At 38.1% G+C, this 19,297-nt stretch overlaps 1 long non-coding RNA gene across 1 annotated transcript in view; it reads right to left on the bottom strand.

Moving 5' to 3' along the window:
- The window catches only part of LOC105738564, a 557,312-nt gene that overhangs the window by 158,107 nt on the left and 379,908 nt on the right, over window positions 1-19,297 (bottom strand). Inside the window, exon 4 of the long non-coding RNA XR_001114387.2 lies at window positions 2,912-2,939. This is a non-coding gene — a long non-coding RNA (uncharacterized LOC105738564). The remainder of the gene's footprint in view (window positions 1-2,911; window positions 2,940-19,297) is intronic.

The following is a 19,297-nucleotide window of genomic DNA, read 5'->3' as shown; positions in this document are numbered from 1 at the left end:
ACAGACCAACATGTCACCCAGCAGGGGAAGCCTCTGACCCTATGACAGCTACAGTCAGTGGGCCATCGGTGGCACAGTAAGGGGTACTCTGGCTGCAAGAATGGTCTGGAGCTATGAGGGGCCTCAGCCATTCTCCAAATTTTGCCCTTTCTGAGCGAAGTTTAGGGTCACAGAAATGCATAGTGCGTGAGGAAAATGTAGATGGGATGGAAGCAGAGTGGACAAATCAGCCAGGTCATTTTGACTGCCAAAAGGAAGGAGAGCTCTGCAGCTTGAATTAAGACTTCATTAGTACACATGGGATGCTGCAGATGTATTAAGAGCAAATAATGTGAGATCAGAGCCTCACTAGATGCTTGAATTTATGTCAAAGTAGCTCCATTACATATGTGTTCCCCAGGGTCAGACTACATTAGCTAGTTTCCTCATTCCACATATGACGAACTAAAGAGTCAATGGAGTGTACTTCAAAAATGCCTCTATAAAACATGTGTGGAGTGTCCATAGAACTTAGGTTCAGTTTAAGTGTGTGTGCATGTGTGCATATTGCACGTGTGTATGTGAGAGACAAGGAGGGGGAATAAGACATAAAATGTCTCTAAGGTCACAGAACACTGACCTCATTGGCGGGGCTAATTTGATTGTGCGGGAACAATAGCACTGTACTCCTTTGCCAGCGAAGTGCATGCTAATTATGCGATTTGCCCTTGATAAGACCTTGGTGGGTCATTCAGCAGTTGTGATCTGTCACTGACTTCTAATCATGTATTATCGTCTGGGTGAGTCAGAATGGGACCCTAAGCTTTCTGTCTTTACAGCAATGTGGCACTCTAATTACCTTATGCCAAGTAGATATGCAGCTACTGAATTAAGTGATCAGTGCGATTGCCTTCAAAATCTTCTCTTTCTCCTTTGTGTTGCTTCACGGCAATTTACATTTTAAGATGCCATGAAGCTTTTGGTGTGACTGAAAATGCCACTCTAAAAAATAATTATTTTATTTTAAATTTAAGCAGGATAATATTAAATTCATGCCATACTAGCATCTTACCTTATTTCTGTGGCATAAAAGCAGAAGCTACAATAAGAATAAGTGAGCAAACTTGTTGAAAAGCACCATGTTGGGAGCCTGGCTTTTGCTTTCAAAAAATAAAAATTGAAAAGGATTGGGAGTGGTTTGGGGTGTGGAGATACTCTTGAAAGTGAGAGGACTTTCTAAGGCCCTTAAGTTTTTACTGTACTAATAATTTGCACTTAATAAGCAGACTTTAACATAAGCATTATTTTTTAACTTTTAAATAGCACTCGAGATCCACCCAAGGGCTATATGTGCAAAAGAAATAAATTAAAACTCAAGGAATTAAATCTCACCACAAAACATTCATTAACTAGGGTAATGATAAATTGACCTTATAAGTATTTTAAGTTCAGTAACAATTCCTGACATATTGGTTAACTGGTTGCACGACAGTTTGAGGGATCAGTGTGGTCCTAATTATGGTAATGTGGGTTGCATTCTTTTTCTGATACTTTAAAATTTTGTTAGAGCTATGATATAATTCTCTATTGTTACATAGCAACTCTCAAATACTACAAGCAATCTGTTATGCTAAATCAGTTGCATCAACATCTGTATTTGCCTAGAGAATGATCTAATGCCTTTTGCGAAGAAAATGCACTAGGGCATTTATAAAATTTGATAAGATACACTGACGTGGATGATCCTTGAAAATATGAACTCTGAAGTGCTCCTTGAAAGTTGTCATAAAACAGACCAAAAAAAAACAAAAAACAAAAAAACAAAAAACCAACCACCACAACATCATAAAGCAGAAGTTACTGTGCTACTAACAGGAAATATAAAAGGATTTTCAAAGAATTTCTGCCTTGTGTGTCAACATTGCTGCAGAATTCTTTTATAGTAACTGAAAACTCAAAACCAAAGAGGACAATTGAGAGAAAAATTGCAGCCTTATTTTCCTTGACTCACATGATGTGGAAAGAACATTATTTGTTGAATCCTTGGTTTGTTTGTGTGGGAGGGGGGACAGAAAGAGGGGGCGAGATAGTGAAAGAAATGGGGTGGAGGGAGAAGGAGGGGGATTAAGAGAGCCCAGAGAGAGAGGGAGGGAAGAAAGAGAAGAAGAGGCGAGAAAGAGAGAAGCCTAGACTCGGAATATTCTGCATTCCCTGGGTGGCAAAACAAAAGAGCCCAAGGAGAGGGGGTGGAAAACTGTGGAAAGTTGACACAGTCAAGAATAATGGCTAAATCTATCAAGTTTGATCAGGTCTACTATAATGAAGTGAGGCTTCATATTCCAAGCAGGGACAATGAAGACAGGAGTCAGGCTCTAGAAATGCGCTGCTCACTTTGTGCTTGGAATATGCAGCAGCCAGCAGGGAGCCACCAGATAATTACACAGTATTTGTGCGGTTCCAGGAAGCTTCCCGCGCAGGTTGAATGCCCGTGCTATATTAAAAGGCAGCACAGTGAAATGTTTTTAATGAATATTTTTGTCAGAGAAAGAAAAGGCATTTGAATGATTGTGTGTGTGTGAGAAAGAGGGAGAGAGAGAGAGAGTGTGTGTGTTTACGCTTGCGCATGGGGAAACCAGAGGTGGAATATCACTGTCAAAATACAGGTACCTTTATTTATTTTTATTCCATTATTTACCATTTCAAGAGTCTGACGTCCTTTCAATAATACGAATCACAACATTCGGTTAGTGTTATTCTGGGCTAATTGTACATATAATCCCTTAACTAATATTTGCTAATAATATCTTTCAATGAATTAGTACATCAAACAGAGGCTTAAAACTACTTTTAAAAATTCCAGTAGTAAATGAAATGTTTAGACACATCGAATCAGGAAATCAAAAGGAGAAGTAACACAGATGTTGATACTTACTAGTCAGTAGCCTTTGGCAGTGATAGCTCTAAAACATAAGAATACATTATTTCAGCGCTCTTTAATTCTCACCTAACAGATGTGAATAATCCACTGAATTTTAAACCCACATATTCTATTCACAATGCCCCTTAAGTTCATTTTGCAGGGCAAGGCAAGCCACATACACTCAGAGAATTCACTGGATAAGGTTGTGATTTTTTAAAGTCCAATTCCACGAATATAATGCCAGATATATTTCAAATGCTTTTTGTTTACTTGATGAAAAAAATATATAACTTCCTAAAATACATTTTCCGGTGCTGGTGCTACCTATGTAAAGGCAGCTTTTTAAAGGCTAAATGACTCCCAGCAATTAGCCATAGACATCACACAATAACTTCCCTTTCCCAAATTAAATAAATTCAGCAATTCAAACCCTTCGGATAACAAAAGCATCTCACAGATATTTCTCCTTCGTATCAAATGATTTTCAGATAATGTAATGACTTACATACCAAGGTATTAATTTAGGCCTGAAACCTCCACATTTTAAAAGGGGATATTGTATTTCACATGGCTAAGTACCGATTGTGAACCATTATCACTTTTAACAAGTACATTCTGATGAGGTAGCATGGATCTTTATTTGAAGGGAGAGTTCCTAACACATTGCATGACACAGATGGTAGAGGTCAACAATTAAGAACAGTGAGAGTCACAGGATTTGTTGGTTGAAAGATGGGTCTGATGAGGCAATTTTCTATCTTTTTTTTCTCCCAAAGAGTAATTTCAAGTAGATTTCTCAGTCAAGAGGCCTGCCACTCCCTCTAGCAACTGACTAAAATTTAATAGCTTTGACCCACAAACACACACACACACACACACACACGAAACCACACACTGAATTCAACAAAAGTGATGACTGGCCCCAGATTATTATAAGAGAAAGCAATAGCCATTCCAAATTCTCAAGGATTTGTTTCAAGGTTCCTGTCATTGAAATGTTTCCTTTTGTAAGCTGTATTATTAATAATTGCAAATACCTAAATGGGAACATTTAAATGAAAACTGGTTTCTTTTATCACATGGGAAAAAAAAATCCTAACCCTTTTAGAAAATAGATTCAAAATGAGTACACATAAAATACTGAAAAGGAAATTTCAGGAGGTATATATGGTTAAGTATATCTAACAAGAAAGATAGGCAATTACCTTGGCATGTTTAAATATGATGATCAATCTGTCCTCGAAGACTCTCAATATTAAAATATAAACAATGGTCAGATATGTTTTATTTCATTTGAATTATAGCTGCTTACAAATAACACTCTATTATGCTATGGGTTAAAAGATAAATAACACAACATGCTTTTTAGTCATCTCTTCTACTTTTCAACTTTTACTAAAGATACTCCACTGCTATATTAAGCAGCAATTTGGATTCATTATAAAATACATAAACTATACAAGCCAAAATGGTCCGGTCATCTTTTTAGAAGTTTTAAAACAAAAGACTTCATTTTAATATCATTTGACCAGAAAGATGGAAAGCTTGGAAGAGTGGGGAACGGGCTTTTCTACTTTTGCAAGAATTGCTGGAAATATATACATACAAGAACAGTCCTCAATCACAGGCAGACACAAAGGGCTCAAGAGAGATCACCTTCTATTTTGGCCCAATCATAATTAGTAAACATTTTCAAATTGTGGGCCAATATAGAGATGAAATCATATTGAAGTTTTGTTCTACACCTTCCTTTCTTCCTCCAAGAAGCTATACAAATGTACATTTACATGTAACAGAATGTCTAGAGACTATTTCTTCTATAGGCCCTACAATTTGAGTTTCCACCTTTGTTGTCAGTTGTCCATACAAATCTTTCTGAAGGAGGCCTCGGGGATGAGACTCAGAGTGAAAGGGGCCATGCCAAACTCTTCCGGCTTGGGGAAAGGTATGGTAAGGGCTTGAAGGGAGGCAGTCTTTGCTTAAGATAACTGCAGTCATGCTTCTACAATTCATGGTGTCATTTTCATTTGTCCTGCTCTGTTCTGGCAGCTACCTAGAACTAAATTAGAAGATTTGCTTGGTTTTATATCATTTGCATTGGACCTCCTCATTCTGAAGTCTCAGATTTCACAGGGTCTTTTTGTGAAATGAAGAGTAAGGTTTTCGTTAATTCCCTTAGCCTGGGTACCCTTGTAAAACATTAATCTGTTTAAAAAAAGATGAAAAGCCAGTAATCTTTCCCATGTAGAAAATAAAACTGCTATTCCTCTGTCCTAGAAGCCTACATGTTGTTGTACACGAACGCTGGCGTATTCATAAGCAGCATCCTCATATTTAAAGGAATGTTACCCCCAAGATTAAGTGGTCCTTGGAAATGCCAATGACTGCGTTCCAGCCCCTTTGCCTGCAAAGAGCTTTGTGGCATAGAAAAAGGTTCCTCTTCACCTTCTAAGCTTCATTTTATTCAATTGGCTCTTTTTCACATTGTTATAGCTGGTGAATATAGCAAAGTTGGATTCAGAAGAGAATCTTAAGCGTTATCATAATGCTTAGAAGAAATGGCTTCACACTGTATAATCTATCAAAGGTGTCAGATTTACAAAATGCAGATTTTCTGTCACATTTGGGCACTCTAAGCACTGTATCTTTTCACTAAGGTGCTGACTGCTGTTTTAATGAGGCCCTTTGGTGGCTGTAAAAAACTGAAAGATGAGGATTAGAGGGGTTACCCTAGATATTGTCTATTTGTCTTACGAATTTCACACTAACTACCAATTACATCGCCATAAACCTTTTGGCTACTTCAAGCTGTATGCCATATAATACATAAAAAATACGCTATGTTAACCTCTCCTATATTATACATGTAACTACAGCCACTGATGCAAGTAACATATCTAATGAAGCCAATAATGAGACTCTTTAAAAGTAGTCTTGTTATAGGAGTAATATTAGAGCAGTTCAGTTAGAGGCTAAGGTCCATTATGGAATACTTCCTGTATACTCTGGTCCTAGGTCTGGAAAGATGCTGACACACTAATTCAAGCTCAAGAAGGGCATTAATCTTGCAACCTTCTACTTGTCATGCTTAATGGGACATCCTGCCTAGGTGAAATGAACCTGATGTATTCAGGTAAACATAATTTAATAAGGAAAGATAAAAAGAAACAGACATCTGGCATGACCCTAGGGAGATGAAAATACCTGTCTTTTTATTTAAGAAGCTAATTCCCCATAACAATCTACATTGTGCCAGGACAGGGCTGTACATAGTAGGCACTCAACAATATGTATTGCATTAAATATATGTATTGCATTAAGGAATACATGGAAAAATCACGGTTTAAATTTTGAGACATCTCGGTTGTTTTTTCTCCCTCTAAACTTCCTGCAATCCATTTTGTTGGCGGGGAATGATAATACCAGGCAAGGAAGGCAACTGTGTTCATCTTGAGGAAGAAGACACATATTAATGTGGGGTTAAGCATCTGAGTGTGAAATCAAGATCTGCAACAATACAGCATGAGATTTAAAAAGCAGGCATGAATGTCAGTGAGTAACCGTGCATCCTCTTTCATTTGCAATCACTCTTAAGTCTAATGAGCTTCCAAAAATTGTGTCACTGTTTCAGATAAGCTTATAAAAGGCAGCTGTTGGAGAAGGTGGAAGTCCATCCTGCCAAACCATCATCACACACATCACACACACACATACACACACACACCACACACACACAGACACACACATATACACACAGACACATTCACACACACACACACACACACACACACACACACACATACATGATGCATAATGGGGCAATGCTTCCCTCAGTCCATGCTTAGACACTAATCTCCTGCGGCTTTGAGAGAGACAAATCTAAAATAGCCCTAGAGAACACTGATTGGCCCTACCATTTAAAACAGCTAAGTAGTATCAAGAATCAAGCTAGTTAATATTCTGGGTGATAAATCTATGCTCGAAGTCAGTGAATAGAGTTTGTCATTTGGAAATTTTCCAAGTTCTCTTTGATTCAAAGATAAAATGAACATGGCATTATTCGGTCAAAGTTTAAAAATTAGACAAGTGGTAAATATGATTCAAAAGTGGTATCTGAAAACACTTGAAAACTCAGCTTTCTCCAGTCCTTCTTCTAGCTATTTTCAGATAAGTTAATACATGGTTAAATAAATTATTTTGACAATAATGTGGTTAAATCCATTGTTGTGAATTTGAATTTATCACATTTCTATACTTAGTTGGCCAGGCACTTGTAAATCTCCAAAGCTCATTTTTATGGAAAAATCAATGCATTTTTGCCCCAAACCCCCAGATAATATATGTTACTTGTGAAAATGAGTCTTTTACTTACAATTTATTTCTCATGGGGACAGAGAAAAACGTATATGGGCACTCAACAAATGAATTAAAATAAAAGACTGAAGAGAACTCTCACCAATAAAAACTCTAATTGGATAGTTCTGCGATGACAGGTCTTCCTCGGCTTTCTCCCTCACTTTCTAGAGCATCTGCAGAATGTTCACCTGTATAAGCAACTTTGCATATTGCTAGGGTTCATTTTCTAGGCAGTCTGAGTGTTACCAATTCCACTAGGCATGATTATCCAAGATGATAAGAAGTTGACCATGGCCTGTACTCATTATTAGAAAGGATATGAAAGAATACTCTTAATAGAAGACAGCCATCTTCCTGGTGCAGTTGAGTAGACAGGCGTATATGCAGATAACTAGGCATTTGGACCACCACATATAACTTTTTATTCATATTGTTATTTTTGTCCAAATCTCTTAAGTGTCTCATCCACAAAGTGTTAAGAGGAGTTACTTATTCATTAAATACTTTGCATAATCTTTATAAGTAGCACCATGGAAACCAAAAGTACTGTACTACTTCGGTCTTTCCCTGGTTGAACTCAAAGAAAGAATTTCCATCCATAGTGCATAAAGAAGAAGCATGCCTTCCTTGTGTTCATCCCTTTTTTCTTATAAATGTTTTCTTAATGATTACAATCTTGGATTAGTATCTATCAATTACTGACCCTTAAATAAGAATTGGAGATTCATAAGCTGCCAGTCTTAGAGGTAACCATGAGGCTCTTCCCAAATCACTAATAACTTTCATTGCTTGGAGACTGCCTCTAGATATCATTCTGGGGATAGAATTTTTTCCTGGGGATTTTGCTCTGCTTGTCCATGATCTTGAACTACAGGACCTTATTCTTGCCCTTAGATGACACATGATTCCATCTAAATAGGTAAAATGAGGTGCAAAGGGAAGAAAACCTACCAGTAGAACATACTTGCGACATTTGGAATCTATGGGCCTGATTCCCAGAAATCTGAATTAAAATGAGATTTGAAATGAGAAAAAAAATGTTGATGTTTCTAATCATTCTAATAAAGTTATCTAGCTTCTGCTAGATCATTTTTTATACCAAGAGCTGTGCTCTATTCTATATGGAATAGACTATGCTAAGCTGGATAAAAAATGTCACCTTGGGCACCTGAATTAATAGTTTGGTTATGTACTCGGTTAAGTCTTTACTATAGATCAGCATAAGTATGCTAGGCAGACAATTCTTTAGAGCTAACATTTTAAAAAGGTGCCAAAGCCCCTTTGAGATCTGTGTGAATTATCCAGATTCAGGGAAAAAAATGTTAAATATACTGCGCTTTTCTACCCCCCTCATTTCTTAGTTGCATTGAATAAGTAAAATTGCAGCAAAGTTGGCAAGAATAAATACTTCCTCGGTTTTTCTAAAGCTGCAATTAATGATAATGAAGCTATACCTTATATGGCAAGAAATACAGTACAAATTGGATAAGTAAGAAAAATGATCAGCCATTGTGTGCCTCCGATATAGTACATCAAGGTATCGCCACTGTGAGGCTATCTTTATTTTAAACCATTAAACAAAACAATATAAATCTGCAGGCAGGTGTTTCTTGTTGCAGAAGTATTGAAAGTTGTAATGCAAACAATCTAATTTTAGCATCTATGTAGAGTGTGAAGTAAATTTACTGATCACTGATGCATTGAGCATAGGAAGAAACAATCAGCAGGAGCTTTCAGCAAGATTATCCTATTAAAGCAGGAAGACTTCATGTGGTTGTTAAGGAAGTAGTCAAAAGCAGGTGATGGAAGTGGGGGTTTGACGACTCGTCAGTGGGCCCAGTGTACATGTTAAGTTGTTGTTTTCTGCTCAGCTAAGCAGCAGAGAATTGATATGTTAGCAATGAAGTGCAATGACAATTAAATTGTAACTGACCTACATGTTACCGTCATTATGCGTTCTCTTTTTTACTGCTTTCCCTCTTATTTAATCACACAGTATGGGGTTTTTATTAGGCTGTAATGTTAAAATCTTCATCCATTTAGCCATAAATGTGTGACTGGATATCTATCAGACTTCCTTGCACTATACAAACAAAGCCATTTTGCTGAATCACTGTTGACTTGTTTGTGGCCTAATTTAATGAGTGTAATAACTTACATTACTATCCAGTTAACATTTAGGAGCCCAGAAAAGACCTGCTAGCACGCAGTAAGCTACTGTATACATTCTCTATTCATATCACTCCCCTTTGCAGTAAATTTTATACAATAATATGCACTGCTTACAACATAAGCTCAGCTTCCATCAGCTGAGGATAGCACTCTAGTAAGTTCACTATGCTCAGCCTGAAATGCTTCCTACACATGAGAACCAACCAATATGATTCTCTTTTTCTGGATACTATAGTGGGTATATCTTCATGCCTTATAAAAATAATAAACACAGGTTATATAACCTGCAGACAAAGATAATTTCGCCTTTCTTCCCATTTGTCTTACTGATATTTTAGGCCTCTTCCCACCCCCAGACTCAGGAATGAAAAATAGTTACTCAAGGAGAGGTAAATAGAAACCATTGTCAATTAAACAAAATAGAGTTCCAGGATAAAATATAAAAGCAGTAAGTCAACAAATAAACTGGGTTGTCCCTATTTATATGTATCTGATTAAACTGTCCATGATCTTGAATATGCATTATTTTATATTTCCCTATACTAAAGTTACCCATCGTCCCATTTGACCCACACACATCTATTTGCTGTCTTGCTAAATGTTTCCTTAACACAATCATATTGAAATTTATCTGTGTTTCCATTACATTACTTTGAAACAAAGATTTAAGAAAATCTTTGTCACTTGACTTTGCCTTAGCCATTTAACTAGCACCTGACAATTCAGTGAATCACCAAAAAAAAATCTCATTACTTTCATACTAATTTTATGCACAGATGACACAATCAAAGCTCTTTACTTGCCTAAAATAATCATCATTTAAAAAGAAGTACATACACATACACACAGAGTTGACAATTTACAAACAAGCACTTCCGCATTGAGAGATTTGGAAGAGACGGACCTTAGTTGTCCTTTCACCTTTCAGAGCAGCATTACTTCATTGTTTGAGTCAAGATTTAAGCCTTTAATTATTATCCATTACACAATATCTCATATTGACATTATAATCTTAGAAGTTTCCAATAATAGGGTGGGAAAAAATTATAGATGGAAGAGATAGTTCTAAATGTAATTCCTTTTCATGAAATAGGCAGAGGCAACCTTCAGGCTTCTCATCCCAGGAGAAAATGCATCATTCTGGACAACTGGGAGGTTACTTTGGTTTTCAAAAACGATGGGCTAAGTAAAATTTTGGGATGCTAATTAGGACCTCTATGTCTGTAGGTGTATCGACTCTCCAAAAAAAGCATTTTATTGACAACTTTAAATAAAATATGTAAACTCTCAGGTCCTGGAAATTAGGGGAGAAAGCAACCATAATACAATTTTATTTCTTCAACATTAAGCTCCTACAAATTCCAGGCACTTTTCTAGCCCTGGGGAAAAGGCTACCAAGATAAAAGAGCAAAATCCTTGCCCTCATATGGCATATATTCTTGTGGAAAAGAGACAGTAAACAAAACATGAACAAAACAACAATTATGTAGCATATGAGAACGTGAGAGATGCTAAAGAGAGAAAAGAATAAATCAGGAAAGGGAGAAGGTGTTCTGTGGGCAAGATTGGATTTTATACTGAGTGGTTAGGGTAGACCACACTGAGAGGGTATTAATCTGTTTGAGCAAAGACTTGTAAGAGACAAGTAGATACTTACATTAATGTATAACCTAAATATATATTACATGCAATTTTAATGTATGGCTTCATACATATAAATATAATAAAAAACTATAATAAACTATTAAAACTATGATAAAACTAGTTGGATTTCCTTCAAGGAAAGGTTCAAAAGAAAGCTAGCAAAAAAATAGGGTTTGGAGATGGTGTGGAGTCAGGCCACGTGGAAAATGAGTTCTTATATGCCCCTTACCACTTCCCCATTTTGAATCCATAATTCATTATTTGTCCTTGTAGTAAACCTGTCACTTGGGGGGAACTGGAGTGATAGCAGTTTTAAGCCAGGTTGGGTGAAGATAAACCTGCGTGATCTTGACTGTTTATTATATAACACCCCAATAATCATGACCACTTTTTAGGTCTCACTCCATGTCAGGCACTTCCCATTAAACATCCTTGGGAAGTAGGTATTATTATGCTCAATTCAAAGCTGAGTAAAATGGAATTCTGAGAAAGTAACCAATATGGCATAGTTCTGCTAAATATTGAGTAGAAGAGCGAATCATCAGACTCCTGTGCCACAGTTCTTTTCCACACTTACAAGGATAAAATAAAAGCAAAAACAAAACCAAACAAAATAATCTGGAGTTTCAATCAAGAAAATCAAAAGCTTTGGAGGGTAAACAATAATTTGGGGTAAAGGTTGAATGTATCATTAAACTAGAAGTTAAATGCTAGCATTGCTGAAATTATGCAAACAATGGGTAGAGTGGTGCTTTTTTATGCAAAATGTGGAGACCAGGTAAAACTTTTAATGGGAACTGCCAATTTATTGATGCTTCTTTCATGACGATGACTTCTGCTACCTATATGGCTCCTATGTATGAAAAATGGGTGCTTTCCTCAGGGTAGAATCAACTCAGTGCTGGGACAGGTTAGTCAATTGCAAGTAAGATTTTTATCCTCACTGGGTATCATCGTGCATGCATGACCTGCACCAGCAATTCTTGGAAGCCCTACTTTCTAAATGTAAATAGCGGCAGCCTAGCTAGTGACAGAAGTTAGAGAGGCTCTACCATTACTTGATCATTTTCTTCAGGTTCTGTGTGACTCCACCTTACAATATCATCTTTCTTGATTGATCTTTTTAAAATTCATAGTGGCAATGGTAACATTGGTAATTGTAATAAAAATCTATAAGAAAAAAGCAATTTATTTTGGCAACACAAGGACAGTCTTGGATAAGTAGATCTGAAGTTGCTGAGCACTTTCTGTCTACCTTCTTTCTATTCATTTCCTTTCCAAGCTCTAGAACTCAGCTACATAAAGTGATACATCTTGGGATTGTAGAAGAAATGTGGGTTTTTGAGCCAGAGAGAAGTGGGTTTGAAGCCCAGCTCTGCCATTTGCAAATTGCAAAATGTTGGCTAAGTTCTTTCCTCTTTCTATCTGGGCATCATGTTTCCTTACTGATTACAATGAAATGAGATAATAGCTCCACCTTTCAAGATTTTTTGAGAAAATTAAATTTCTACCTAGACTTGTTTCTCCCTCCACTCTGCCACCCAAATACTATCTGTAGGACAAGGGCTACGTCCAAGGCCTTTCAGAATGTCATCACAGTTCTATCTTTATAACTCCATCTCCGATCCCCACTATCTTCTATTCCCCCACAACCACATACTGCCTTTCTGCACTATCTTTTATGCTCATGTAAAACCAAAATGATTTTAGCTCTGCCAAACACACCGTGTTATTTCATGGCTCTAGGCCTTTCTACATACTATTCATTCAACTTGGACTAGTCACCTCTCATTCACAGTCTCTCTGGATGGTTCTTGTTCATCCATAAAGCTTGACTCAGTTTTTACAAAGATTAAATGAAAGAATACAGGCTACGTGCTCAGTAGTGCAACTGGCATATAATAAGAACTCAGTACCTGTTAGCTCTCTCTCTCTCTCTCTCTATACAAACCCGTTCCTTAAAATTAAATATGCTCTCTCCTCTGTGTAACTGTAACATATGCAATCTTTTCATATATCTCATTTTATTGGAGAGAGGCAATATAGATGGCATAGTGAAGCAAGCATTGGATTGAGACTCATTCTGAGTCAATTCCAATCCTAGCTCTCCACTTAACTTACTCAACTTTGAGCAGATCATGTAAGCTTCATGACCTTCATCTCTCTATCAGGGATAACATTATTTATTTTTCTGGATGGTTGTAAGAACTAGAATTAGTGGCTTCATGGTATATGGTCCATAAAAACCAGCTACTCTTGTATACTATTCAAATCAGCTATTACTGCTATTGTTATACTAATACTATACAGTGATATTCCTCCAGGTCACTCTGAATGGGATCCAAAAATAATAATTCTAAAAATATAGATTAGGTGTTTGTGCAGTTAATTTTTAGTGTAAATGAGTTCAAAGCCAGGAATGAAATCGAATATTCAAGTGTGTTATATCTGAATTTACTTTGTTGCAGAGTGCATTACTGTGGGGTTCTACTGTATTATTGTTATTACTATTAATTATTTCCATCATCATTATTATGTAGTTTCTTATTTACTATTAGTTGCTTAAGTACAACTCCACATATTTTTCAGCCTAGTCTAGAGTAGAGATTAAGAGTTGAATTGCTTGGGTTCAAATTCCAGCAATATCATCTAATTCTATGAGCTGGGCACATTACTTTAACTCCCTAAGTCTTGATTTCCTCATTTTAAAAGGAGGATGAGAATCAAAGGGGCTGAGGCACATAACACAATCTGGCACCTAGTAAGTGCTCATTAAAGTTTAGCAATATACCATCATCATCTTGTCATGACCATCATTATGACTATTGTTATTATTGATCACAGCACTTATCAAAAAGCCTGTTTACATAGTAGGCACTCAGTAAAACTTAGCTTAAAATTTTATCAAATCTCCTTAAAATTTGGAAGTTGTCATTTAGGTTAGCTTCCCAATTATAGGCTCCGTCCCCTTACAGGCACCTCCAGATGGCTGGGTGTGAAAGGATCACTCTATAATTGGCCTGAATTCCCCCAAGTCAGTCATTTTCTCAGCACCATACTGAGGGCCGGAGGCCCTCTCACCCAGCTACCTCTCCTTCTTCCATCTTCTTCCACCAGAACTGGCCAGCCTCGGGGAAGTTGGCTTTTGTCTGTCTCTCCCACCAGCCATTGCCAAGGATGGCAGCCAGTCCTTTATTGGAGCCAGGTGGAGCTGGCAAAGCCAGCTGTTGCCTGCCTTGTGTTGCTTGGACTTCTGGATGCCAATCTTCCTCTTCCCTGGCTCAGGATAAATTTTTGGCATCTTTGCTCTTTTCCACAAACCCCAGGCATGGGGTTCCAATACTTGGGATTTTCCTTGTGGGAATGGCACCATTATGAAACTGATAATCCTATCATTCATTCACCTATATTCACTTGTTTGTTTAACTGAAAGTAGATTAATGTAAATGAGATATGGCATGCTATGTCCTCTGGAACTCAAGGAAAATAAATATACAGATTCAATAAAAGAGGGAGGAGGCACCCACTATATCTAAACAAGTAACTTCGAGGTCTAGGTGCCTCACACTGAATCCTCTAACTCTGGGCACCTCTTCTAGGAAGTTTCCATTTGTAATTATGCTGAGCTACTAGCCGATTGATCTCTCTTTAGAGGGGAAGTGGAAAAACAGAACTTAAGTGTTTTCAGCATTCAGCTCTCCTAACTGCTACAGCCACGGCAGGCTTATCTGGCGGGAGCTAGCAGGAAGCCTATAACCGCTTCATCCTAACTCTCCAAATGCTGGCAACAATTAAATGAATTCTTAAGAAGAGAATCAAAAAAGCAGGAGGCAAAATGAATGGCTTATCCAAGTGCTGAGGAAGGAGAGGCTGTGTATTCAAGATGGAAAGAATATAAATACACACACACATGCATATTATGTTACATATCTATAAAAATGTGAAATGTTATTTATTTTGAGAATACCCAGTCATTTCCATCTGTAGTAAGAATCCATAATAACATTCTCTGTTTATATAACTCTTTTCACCTCAAGAGATCCCGAATGCATTTCAGACAGCTCTATATACAAACAGAGGCCAGGAGCTCCGCCATCTCTGAAACTAGTGGTGGGAGCCAGGCAGGAAACACGTGTGCGGCTGCATTCATCTTGGAGACCACTGATAGGAGAGGGGAAGAATTGGCCAAGGACAGCAGGACAACCCCCACGTTCTTAAAACAGAGTCAGAGGGGGCTTCAAAGTCTGGGTGACACCTCAAATTTTGATAGCTAATTAAGAAAAAAAGCTGAGGGGAACTCCATTTATTTACTTTGCAAGGATGAAGGATGGTGCAGGGCAGGGCAAGGTTAGTTAAGCAGCGACTCCAGGGAGTGCAAATAAATCTGAGGCATAGATCACAAAGTCTTCCCTCCAGCTTATATATTCCTATTATGAACACATTGATGATGGGAAGACATATTAAAAAGGTAATATATGTTGATTCATTTATACCCATGTTTTCATCCACAATCTGCTTTCTCAGAGAGGATGGACTGGATCACCTGGAATCCAATTTCTTTTTCTTTTACCAATTCAGTCCACAACAGTTGGTCTGGCTTCCACATAATTCTCATTTTTTTAAAATGAGAAATAAGACTACAGCCATGAGTCACAGGAATTCACACTTCAGAAACCAAAGCCTGACAGAAGAGTGTATTTCTACACGGCCCTCAGAGTAACGTTTGGGAAACTTCTGAGTATCCAGAAAATAAGCTGGAAAGTGGCTAGTCCCTGCCCAAAAAAATACTACCAACCAAGTGCTCAGGACTACCCTCGAAATCCTTAAATCTCGTTTGTCTGATTTACAAATGGAAAAAAATATGTCCCTGGTGACACAAGTAGGAGATGAAATGAAGGGATACGTCCCACTGTGGAGAAAGAAAAGAGATTCTGGTGGCTACGTGGCCTGCCTTCAGCACTTGGAAGCCTTCCTTTCCTTCCAGTGCCTTACTGCTCGCAGTGCATTATGATCCTCCCACTGAGGCCCCTCACACCAGAAAAGTCCAATCTCTGAGCAAAGCCAGAAGCTCGATCTCTTGCTGTCTCTGACATTAGCTCTTCTAGGTTGTATAACCTTAGGGACTTCCCACATAAACTCAGCAAACAGTATGTGGAGGGGCATAGGGAGACTGAATTCCTTAGGGGCTTGCATTTGAAGCTGGGAAAGACATAAAAATTACCTGGTGCTGGAGACAAGCCTCACTAGGACTCTTTGGTGCTGTTGCCTGAAAAGGGTCACGGAGGGAGAAATGGCAGGGACAGAAGGCCAATAGGGGCCTTCTAATAAGTTTTTGGGCAAATCTTCCCTTCCTAAAAACATGCCTCTACTTGCCTGGCAGCCTGAAAGAATCCTAACTGAAACAGTTTAGCACATTCACAGTAGTCCACTTTAAGACAATGCATCTGTAGATGTTGAACTGGACTCTCAGGTGACCTCAGTGAGGTAAGTAGAGTAAAAGTCTTACAAACTATGAAAGTGAGGCTTAGACAAGCCAAATGACCTAATTACCTCCAGAGCTGGAGCTGGAACCTTCTTACTGCAGAATTTTAAGTTCTTCCTATTGTACCTCGCCCAAAATTATAATCAGCAGGCAGGAGATCAAAATGGTTTTCCCACTGAAATATCTATGATGAGCCCAGTGTATCACACTGACCTTTGGAACCTTCAGCCTTCATCTCTCTGTTCTCCTGAATAGGGACTAGGAAGAGGGGAGAGACTACAAGGTTTACAAGGACAAATAACAGTGATTTTGTTTCCTCTCTGCAGTTCTCATTTAGCTCCTCCTTGCTACTCATCACATCATCCAAACACACATTGGGACAAAAACAGAAAAGGAGACACTAACATAGGTAAATAGATGGATTGATGGATAAAATTCATTTAAAAATATTATATTGCATAATATTTTAATTCTGATGAGTTAGGAAGAATGTTTTTAAATCCTTGTAAATAACCCCCAAATGGAAAATACGTTATTTTCCTTTGGTAGACAAGGAAGGTTCATGTAATAAAAGGTTATAGAGTTCAAGCCTATACAATTATCAAAGTACTAGAACAAGAGCGTATTTCCTGAATTTTCGAAGATGTTCTTCAGAAACAATAAAGGGACTACTCAGTTTCACACTAGTCAGTAAACCTTGGAACTCACACCACCAAGCAAGTGTAGGGTTTCAGATAAAGGCTGAATACAGCAGCAAGTTCAAGGACAGTGTGGAGACTTTCAGGCATGGCAGGAACTCAGTGGGGAGCTGGAAAGTTTGAAGAATGCCTCCAGTTTTTCTCAGCGATGGATGGTAACTGTGCTTTCTACAACAGGTTTCTTGCTGCCCCTATCACAGACAACCCAGGGCCACATAAAATAGCAAACAGGCCCAATGTGACATATTTTTGAATACGGAATGTGTCACAATGTTCTTTTTCTGGCTTCGAGGCAGATTTCACTCCCTGTTCTGGATTGTTCTGCAGCTGTTGGCAGTGCTGACCATAGGAATATTATCTTAAGAAAGATTTTCTTCAATGGAATGGGATGGGAACTTGGAGCATATTTAGAAAATATATCATGCACGTATCAAATGGAAGTTTATTCCAGAGAATCATAAAATAAAGGCAATGGAGTGATCTTCAAATACCAGAACTGCTAAACGGAAGAAGAGGTGTTATCTATCAATATAGACCAGGCTTGCAATACTAACAGACAACCTTAAAATTTCAGGGACTTAAAACAACAAAGTTCTTTTATTCCACCCTCACCAGCACTACCTGTCCATCTTTGATCTGAGGTGAGGTGAAGGTGAGGGTTGAGACACTCAACACACTCAGGCACACAGGCTGAAGGAGCCTCTGTTTTCTGTAGAGTCCTTTTCACAGACAGGAAGAAAAGAGGCTAATTGTTCACTTCACACTGATTCTCACAAGTTTTTTCTGAAAATAACCTATCCCTTCTGTGGCCATTTTGTTGGCTGATGCAAGTCAATCTGTCATGGTTTACTTTAAAGGTTTAGAGAAGGTGAAATTCTATCACATCCAAAAGGGGGACAAGAAATATCAGCAAACACGTTATGAGCTAGCAGCAGCATATTTCTTCATTTGGCTCGAGGTGGCTGAGCCAATACCATTGTGTGCAAGGTGCAGGGAGCAGGTATTAAGAAAAGGAAGAGCTTCCACATAGCTGTGAATTCCTTTTCATGTGTTGTATTTTAAGAAAAGCATAAAGACTTTCACTAAGAAATCCCAAATATCTACAGAAGCCAGGTAGGTGGCATAATATGTGAATCATCCAGGAAAAAAAATACATGTTAAATATATGGAAATAATCTATGGTTCCATAAAGACATGTGCTCTCTCCCATGTTTCTTCATAAATGGAGACTTCTCAATTGACTTTTGAAAGGGACAGAAGAATAAAGGGACATTCATTTACTTCTAAACAAAAACTGAGAGAGGAATGATAAATGGTGGCTGACACCCAGCCTTAGCCCATGAGCCAACAGAGAATGGAGAAGACAGAGGAAAACTGGAGAGTAAATGCTCCATGGAAATGGGAGTACAACTCTAGCTGATTGTTGCCATGTGGAGACGCAGGACCGATGTGGCCAGATTTTCCCATTTTATTTTTTAAGAAAGGTCAGAATTCTTGATGTGCACATGCAATCTCTCATTTTTAAATGTTGGTGCAATTATTTTCAAAAGACACTCTCTGTGCCAAACAAAATATGATGTAGGCTGCACTTGGCCAATGGCCCACTAGTTCGTGGCTTTTGCTGGAATGAACAATTCTGTTATAAGTGTGGGTGTGGAGGGAAATGGGGAATTATATGGTCTCTAAGATCTTCTTGGGAGATCAATAAATAGCACCCCTTTTCCTGAATTCTAAAGCAACTAAAAAAATAAGACAAAGAAGTAAGCAGATGGGGGCCAAATTAGAACCTTACTTACTGAAGAAAGCAAGGTTGGGAGAGATGTGCAGCTGAGTTTCCTGGAATTAGACTCTAATTTCCAAGACCACTGGGGTCAGGCCTCTCATCCCTCCTTTCTTTACCTCCTGCATCCACCTAGAGGATGTATGCTGTCTATGGGCAGCTAGTTCCCTAAAGAGAGAAAGACAGGAAAAGGGATAGAGCTGCCCATGTTTAGTTTCTCCTTCAAGACTCTGCCATCAGATCGATAACTCATCTCTCCTCCCACT

Source organism: Nomascus leucogenys, chromosome 14, assembly GCF_006542625.1.
Source record: "Nomascus leucogenys isolate Asia chromosome 14, Asia_NLE_v1, whole genome shotgun sequence".
In the NCBI taxonomy this organism is placed as follows: domain Eukaryota; kingdom Metazoa; phylum Chordata; class Mammalia; order Primates; family Hylobatidae; genus Nomascus; species Nomascus leucogenys.
The sequence above is the reverse complement of the archived record's forward strand: the minus strand, read 5'-3'. Positions and strand labels throughout refer to the sequence as shown.